At 42.0% G+C, this 7,500-nt stretch overlaps 1 protein-coding gene across 10 annotated transcripts in view; it reads right to left on the bottom strand.

Moving 5' to 3' along the window:
- Positions 1–7,500, bottom strand: part of LOC135091114 (uncharacterized) — a 544,598-nt gene that overhangs the window by 392,936 nt on the left and 144,162 nt on the right. The window lies entirely within an intron of this gene.

Raw genomic sequence — 7,500 nt, 5'->3', positions numbered from 1 at the left:
CCAAGCGTGTGGAAGGTGGTTCGATGTTTTACAAGCAACTCCCAAGAAGGTAGGAAAGAGAAAAAGTTAAATTAGAGCTAAAGAAGTAAAAATTAAGGAGGAACAGAGAAGGAAATGACGGAATCAAGGAAGGATAGGAAATGAGATTAAAGACAAATAATGTTAGAAAAGACATTTTAATGAAAGAGGGAACCACGTATGAATGTATGAAGGAAGGAAAGAAAACGAGCTTAGGATAGAAAGCCAGAGGACGGAGACGTTAAAAGGGAAGGGATGAAGGAGGTCGAGGAAAAAGGGCGGGAGGCAGGATTTGCAAGAAAGGGAGGCAGGGAATGGAGGTAGGCGGCAAGAGGGACTTCCACTCTCCGCAGCAGGAAAGCTGAGACTCGAGCGTAACGACGTAGCATCTGACCCGGAATTCTCGCCACTCACAACTCACTGAAAAAAAAGGGGGGAAAAAAACTTCCTTCCGTGCCGAACTCACTATGGATCTAATTTTCTTTCCTGAAGCAAATTAAAGAAGGAATTTTTACTTCTTGAGCAAATTAGGACAGAATTTCTCAGCAGTTTCTTCAGTGAGGATGAAATAATAGCAGGAGACACAGACACCGTACTTCCACAGGCAAGCACTTCACCAAGGGTCGGGTCAGCGTGCCGGCGGAGCAATGAGCAGGATAACATGCCTCTGTACAGCGCTACGTCATTTTTAAATGTGCGATACGTGTTGTATGAATCACTGTCATTTTGCCATTACGCCTCTAAAGTTCATTTCTTCTTGGTAATTTACGTTTTTATTTTTGGGGTTCAGTAAAAAAAAAAATAATCACAACTATCTTCTTGCACCAATTTAGAACGAGATGCAAGAGTGAGGAGGCCAGAGAGAGAGAGAGAGAGAGAGAGAGAGAGAGAGAGAGAGAGAGAGAGAGAGAGAGAGAGAGAGAGAGAGAGAGAGAGAGCCAGCCCAACTACTGCCTCACTCACTACCACCACCACCAGCCATCCTGTCCTCTCCCCTTTCCCCGCACATCCTGTCAATAATTACTGTACAGCGCTAGAGTCCTTACTGCCTGTCGACGCCCATTATTTTTTCCCGGCGGTAGATATTGCCCAGCATAATGCCTGCGGCCCGTGTGCTGCCGGCTGTCCGGGAGCTGTGGGGCTGGAGGGGCGTCGCTTATGAGAGAGACGTGGAGAGCTTGCAAACACGACCGCCAGTGTGTGTGTGTGTGTGTGTGTGTGTGTGTGTGTGTGTGTGTGTGTGTGTGTGTGTGTGTGTGTGTGTGTGTGTGTGTGTGTGTGTGTGTGTGTGTGTGTGTAGGTAGGAGTCTTCTGCTTCACCTACGTTTTTTCTTTTTTTCTTTTTTGCTCTCTTTTGCAGGCATAAAGAATAAGTACTGAGGTTTTCCTACATCAAACGACATCTTTTCCATTTTTCCGTCTCTCTCTCTCTCTCTCTCTCTCTCTCTCTCTCTCTCTCTCTCTCTCTCTCTCTCTCTCTCTCTCTCTCTCTCTCTCTCTAGGGAATTCCGTCCTCTACGTAAAAGAAGAAGAAATCACCTTTCAAAATGTTCAGAAGTTATAAAAAAAAAGTCTCTTATCTTTCCCTGATTTCTTCAACGCGACCTGCACGAGACATTTTCTTCCTCCTCCCACGTTTTTTCAGTGTTTTTCTTCTCTCCCTCACTCCAGTTCCCTTTTTTCTCTTCCACTTAATCTACCTTGTCCTTCCCCTTTTGATCTTCCCATTCCATTCCCCATTCTTTGCTCTTTCCACTCCACCACCACCACCACCACCACCACCAGAAGCACTGCACTCCATGCCCCCGTGTGTCAGTCAGGTCAGCAGGTCTGAGCCATCCATCCTTCATCTTGGTAACTCACTGTTTTTGTGGGTTATTTTTCACTTGTCTTTGTCCGGGCGATTAATGAGTGACTGACACACACACACACACACACACACACATACACACACTCTCACTCTCTCTCTCTGTAGGATCTTATTAATCATCTTCAGAAACATGATGGACACGTTAAAAAATTCACTAATGAGACTAACCTGGTTCTCACTTTGACAGTCTCCCTCCGCCACTTAAAGACGCTGGAAAGAAGGGAATTTTCATATCTCGATGCCATTCTTTCTCTCTCCTCCTCACTTAGAAGTTAATTAGCGAACGTGTATCGGCCAGACCCTCGCCATTATGGTCGTCAGAGCTGCCCTTCCTGCCTGCCTGCCTGCTTGCATGACCTACTTTTCCTTCGACACATAATCATCATCATTTCTCGTTTTTTTTTTTTTTTTCGCTACGGTGACTACTGTATTTTATTTCACGCTCTCGATAAGTTTGTGAAGGTTACTCTCTCTCTCTCTCTCTCTCTCTCTCTCTCTCTCTCTCTCTCTCTCTCTCTCTCTCTCTCTCTCTCTCTCTCTCTCTCTCTCTACTCCATGTTCTTGCGAACGCTCACGGCAATTAAATATAACTGCGTCTAGGAAATGTTTTGTAGTGAAGATCAATTAGAAAGCTTTAATGGTTCTTCTTTCATAGTCTTCTTTCAGTTCTGACACCTTTACTTTCTTTCTGGTATGTCTCCATATTACAGGTCTATTAAAATCAGTACAAAGGAGAATGACTAAAAGGATATAAAGGGTGAGGGATATTCCTTTTAAATTTACATTTCATAGAGAGTCGTAAGTTAAGAGGGGAGCTGATAGAGGTTTTAACGTGGTATAGGGGACATAACAAGGGTGACGTAAGCAAAATTCTCAGGATCAGTAATCAGGATGAAAAAAAAAATAATGGGTTCAAGCTTGAAAAAAAGTTATGTTTAAGAAAGAGACAGAAAGGAATGGGTGATCAAATGGAGTGATAAATGAATGGGATAAATGAATGGAATGGACTCAGTAATCAGAAGAACAGAGAACAACAGATCAAGATGGAAACTTAAGTGACAGACGTTTAAACATTCAATACAACACGTTTTTATTCACCCTCCACGTCCCTGCCACTTAGAAACTAAAAATAACTACTTCTCGAACAATAGATCAGGTTGGAAGCTCAGGTGACAAACGTTTAAATATTCAATACATCACGTTTTCATTCAGCCGCCACGTCCCTGCAACACACCATTCTGGGACTTGGGAACTAAAAATAACTGCTTCTCCTCAGCTTGTGTCCACTTTCTATACGGGAACTGTTTCAGATGAGCCTTCTCCATGTGGCTACTGCTGTCCCTTTCCGTTTTGCAACCTCCTTTACATAGTCTTTTTCGGTTTTCACTATCTATTTAAAACCTTCACGCTCTTTACTTTCACTTGTCCAGTTTTCCTCTATTCGTATTTCATCACTTGCTACTTCCGCTACATTCACCGCTTTCACCACAGTGGTCGCTGCTACGCTACGGGAGTCAGACGAGAGAACATGGGGTAATTTTTAGCGGAAAACGTGGATATGGGAAGTAAAGGAGTGTGGACAGAAGGGGAAGAAAGAAAAGGAGTTCAAGAATATGTAAAAGTAATGGGCAAAGATCAACAAATGGCAAAAGAAGAAAAGGAAGGCAATGTGGAAAGAGAGAGGAATAAAGAAAAGGAAAAGGAAGGAGTGCGGTGCCAAGGAAACGTAAATGAAACAACGAAAGAGGTAGAAAGAAAATGAAAACGAGGAAGGAGGGGAAGCAGCAGAGTTGTGAAGAAGAACAAGAGGCGATGAGGAAGAGTGAAAAGAGGGAAGAACGGATGATAGAAGATGGGGAAAAAGGAATAAAAGAGAGAGAGAGAGAGAGAGAGGATAAAGGGAAAATGGAATAAGGGAGCGAAGTAAGAGAACAGAACGGGGCTTTCATTAATTGGCAAAAGATTATCACGCCAACAATAGGCATTAGTAAGAGATTTCGCGTGTCGCTCCTTTGATTTTATTTCCTCTCTCTCTCTCTCTCTCTCTCTCTCTCTCTCTCTCTCTCTCTCTCTCTCTCTCTCTGGTAAAACTCTCAGATTATTTCACTGTTTCTTCCTTTTCCTCGCGCTTGTTTTTTTTTTTCTCTCTGTAACCTAAGCAAAGATGAGTATAAACGCACCTCTACTTGCCGTAAAAAGTTAAACACACACGATAATTAATCCGGATATGCCAGACCTCATCAGCATTGGATTTTTAAAAACATTACTTTCTTTCACCTTAATTTCTCGCCCGCCCCCTTCCACACGCGCGGCTCATTTTTGCTCCTCACCACTCATCCAAGAGACAAAATTACGTAATCAATCTTTTTGTTCATTTTTGCTGTTCCTTTCATCTACGCACTCTCTCTCTCTCTCTCTCTCTCTCTCTCTCTCTCTCTCTCTCTCTCTCTCTCTCTCTCTCTCTCTCTCTCTCTCTCTCTTTAAAAGTATCATCCACCCTTCCTACACACAATTCTTTCCACCCTCTCCCTCCTCTTGTTCCTTGTCATTCCTCCATCCTTCCCCCACTTCTTTCCTCTCTCCCTCCCTCTCCCCACTCCTTCCTTGCTTCCCTCCCTCCTTTAAATCCCTTCCCTTCACTTCTATCTCCATGGCACGTGTCTCTCCTCTGTTCCTCTCCCCCTTCCTTTCTCCCTATCCCGTTCCTCTATCCCTTATCCAGAAGAGACTTTCGTATTCAGGATGAGACACACACAAAAGCATGAATCCGAGTACTGGAGAGAGAGAGAGAGAGAGAGAGAGAGAGAGAGAGAGAGAGAGAGAGAGAGAGAGAGAGAGAGAGAGAGAGAGAGAGAGAGAGAGAGAGAGAGAGATTGTTTTTCCATACTTTTCTATTTGCATGCAGGTTCTTTCTCTCTTGTGTGTGTGTGTGTGTGTGTGTGTGTGTGTGTGTGTGTGTGTGTGTGTGTGTGTGTGTGTGTGTGTGTGTGTGTGTGTGTGTGTGTGTGTGTGTGTGTGTGTGTGCGATATCTATTTTTTTTTTCGTCTCTCCCCTTCTTCCCTTCCAATTCTCTCTCTCTTTCCTTTCTTCCTTTGTGATCTTCTCCATTGTCCAGAACCACTACCATTTCCTCCTCGTCCTCCTCTTCCCCTTCTTCTTCTTACCCATCCTCCTCCTCCATTTCCTTCTCTTCCTCATCCTCCTCTTCCTCCTCCTCCCCCTCCTCCTCTTCGTCTACATAACAATTTTGCAAGTATAATCGAAGGTAATTTCCCGTTCCTAGTTATATTTGGACATGTCTCATAAAGTTTATTACAAATTTCGAATTGAAAATGCCGCATGAAAAGTCTTAATTAAAACTCATAGCCTCCCCCAAAAAATCGGAGCCCAATAAAGTTTGCCGGAGTTCAAAGTTTCACAGTTCCATTATGTAAGTTTCACGCTAATTCTTCCTTTTTTTACCTTTTTTTTTTTTTGACTTAAGAAATGGCGCCCTCTTACTCTTACTTTTCCTCTTCTTACACTCTTTTACACCTTCCTTTTATTTTCTATCTTTTTTCTCCCTCTAAGACTCAAGTCCCCACTGTCCCCTTATCGCGCCACTGTCCCTGAAAAAAACAATGCCCCAGAGCACAGGCCGTCCCACCGCAGCCCAGCGACGCAGCGAGGGAGCCACGTCACGCCTCACGCCTCGACCCTGTCACCGGGAGAGAATCATTGGAGTGGTGGGGAGGGGAGAGGAGAAGGAGGATGAGAAGGGGGTATATATATATATATATATATATATATATATATATATATATATATATATATATATATATATATATATATATATATATATATATATATAGAGAGAGAGAGAGAGAGAGAGAGAGAGAGAGAGAGAGAGAGAGAGAGAGAGAGAGAGAGAGAGAGAGAGAGAGAGAGAGAGAGAGAGTGGTGTTAACTGTAAGTTCTCTTGTTCCAGTTTTGTTTTTTCTTTTCTATTCTTATTTGTATTATTTTTTCTACACATTCTTCTTCTTCTTCTTTTTCCTTCTTCTTCTTCTTCTTCTTTTTCTTCTTCTTCTTCTTCTTCTTCTTCTTCGTCTTCTTGTTTTCTCCTTCTTGTTCTTGTTCTTCTTGTTTTTGTTCTTGTTCTTGTTCTTCTTCTGGTTCTTATTATTATTATTATCATTATTATTTTTCTTATCATTATTGTTGTTATTATCATCATTACTATTGAAGGAGGGGTGAGAAGAAACACAGGTGTTGGGAGGTGAGTTCACTCCCGACTAGTTTCGCAGAAAGCTTCTTCAGGGGAACAGTTCCCCCGAAGAAGCTTTCTGCGAAAATAGACGGGAATAAACTCACCTCCCAACACCTGTGTTTCTTCTCACCTCCTCCTTCAACTACTACTACTAGCTAGTAGCAGTAGCAGTAGCAGTAGCTACTGCTACTGCTACTACTACAAGTATAATCAACAGCAGCAGCAGCAGAAACATTATTATTATTATCATCAGCGTAATCCTCCTCCTCCTCCTCCTTCTCCTCTTCGTCCTTAGAAGCAGCGCTGTTTCTACTATTATCAACTATTCTTTTCTTTTATCACCACTAAATGCGAGACGGTGTAGAGTCGCAGATCGTGAGGCGCAGTTGTTCGGTAGTGACGATGGTAGACACTGGATGAGGTTTTAACAAGTCTATGTGTGATGCTGTGGCAGATAGGTGGCAGTGCGGTGACGGACGGTGGTGGCTTACTCTGCGTGAACTGCACACCACAAATATTCGACTTTCAACCGTATTACAATCACAACACAAGAAGAAAAAAGTCGATTTGTAAACATCACAGCGTGCCCATAAAACAAAGCGGCGATGTTCGATTTAGAGCCATGGGAGGTTTTAAAAAGTGGAAAATTGTCAGTTATGGCAACTCACAAGACCGGTTCGGTTTTTAGATCTCTCATCTCTCAGGACAATTATTCAAAGGCTGCAGAGATGATTATATAGGTTCTGATAGGTGTTTCCCCGACTGATGGTGTAGAATACTTGTTAAACTGTCTGTGCATAGAATCATGAAAAAAAAAATAATAATAATAATAATAATAATAATAATAAATAAAAAAAAAATTTAAAAAGGTGTAATTTACAATACATTTTGTTAAGTGCAAGAAATAGAACGACGAAACAGTCGGAAATACGATCATTTACTCATTGACGATTTCCTGATTGAAATTCAACGCTAACTTAAATTCACAAGGCGCTTACTTCACTCCGTAGTCATCAGTTCATTAAATAATACACACAGTAGTAGCTTACAAATATCTTTTCACACAACTGGTTTTTTTTTTTTTTTTTTAGGATAGATAAATTTAGTTTTGGGTCCAAATATATATTTATGCTGTCCCTTTGATGGTGTGTATATTTGATAAGAAAGACCACGTGGGATGTTTGCGTTGGGTTTCTCGTAATCCGTGAACAATGGATTTCTTTTTTGTCAGTTGTATATGTACATGCTGACTCTCCTCGATTTGCGTGGCGTGTACCATCTGTCGCCGCTTTGTTGTTGTTGTTGTTGTTGTTGTTGTTGTTGTTGTTGTTGTTGGTGGTGGTAATTTTTTTTCAATTTTCA

This window comes from Scylla paramamosain, chromosome 3 (genome assembly GCF_035594125.1).
Source record: "Scylla paramamosain isolate STU-SP2022 chromosome 3, ASM3559412v1, whole genome shotgun sequence".
NCBI classification, from domain to species: domain Eukaryota; kingdom Metazoa; phylum Arthropoda; class Malacostraca; order Decapoda; family Portunidae; genus Scylla; species Scylla paramamosain.
This window is presented reverse-complemented; position numbering and strand designations above follow the sequence as displayed.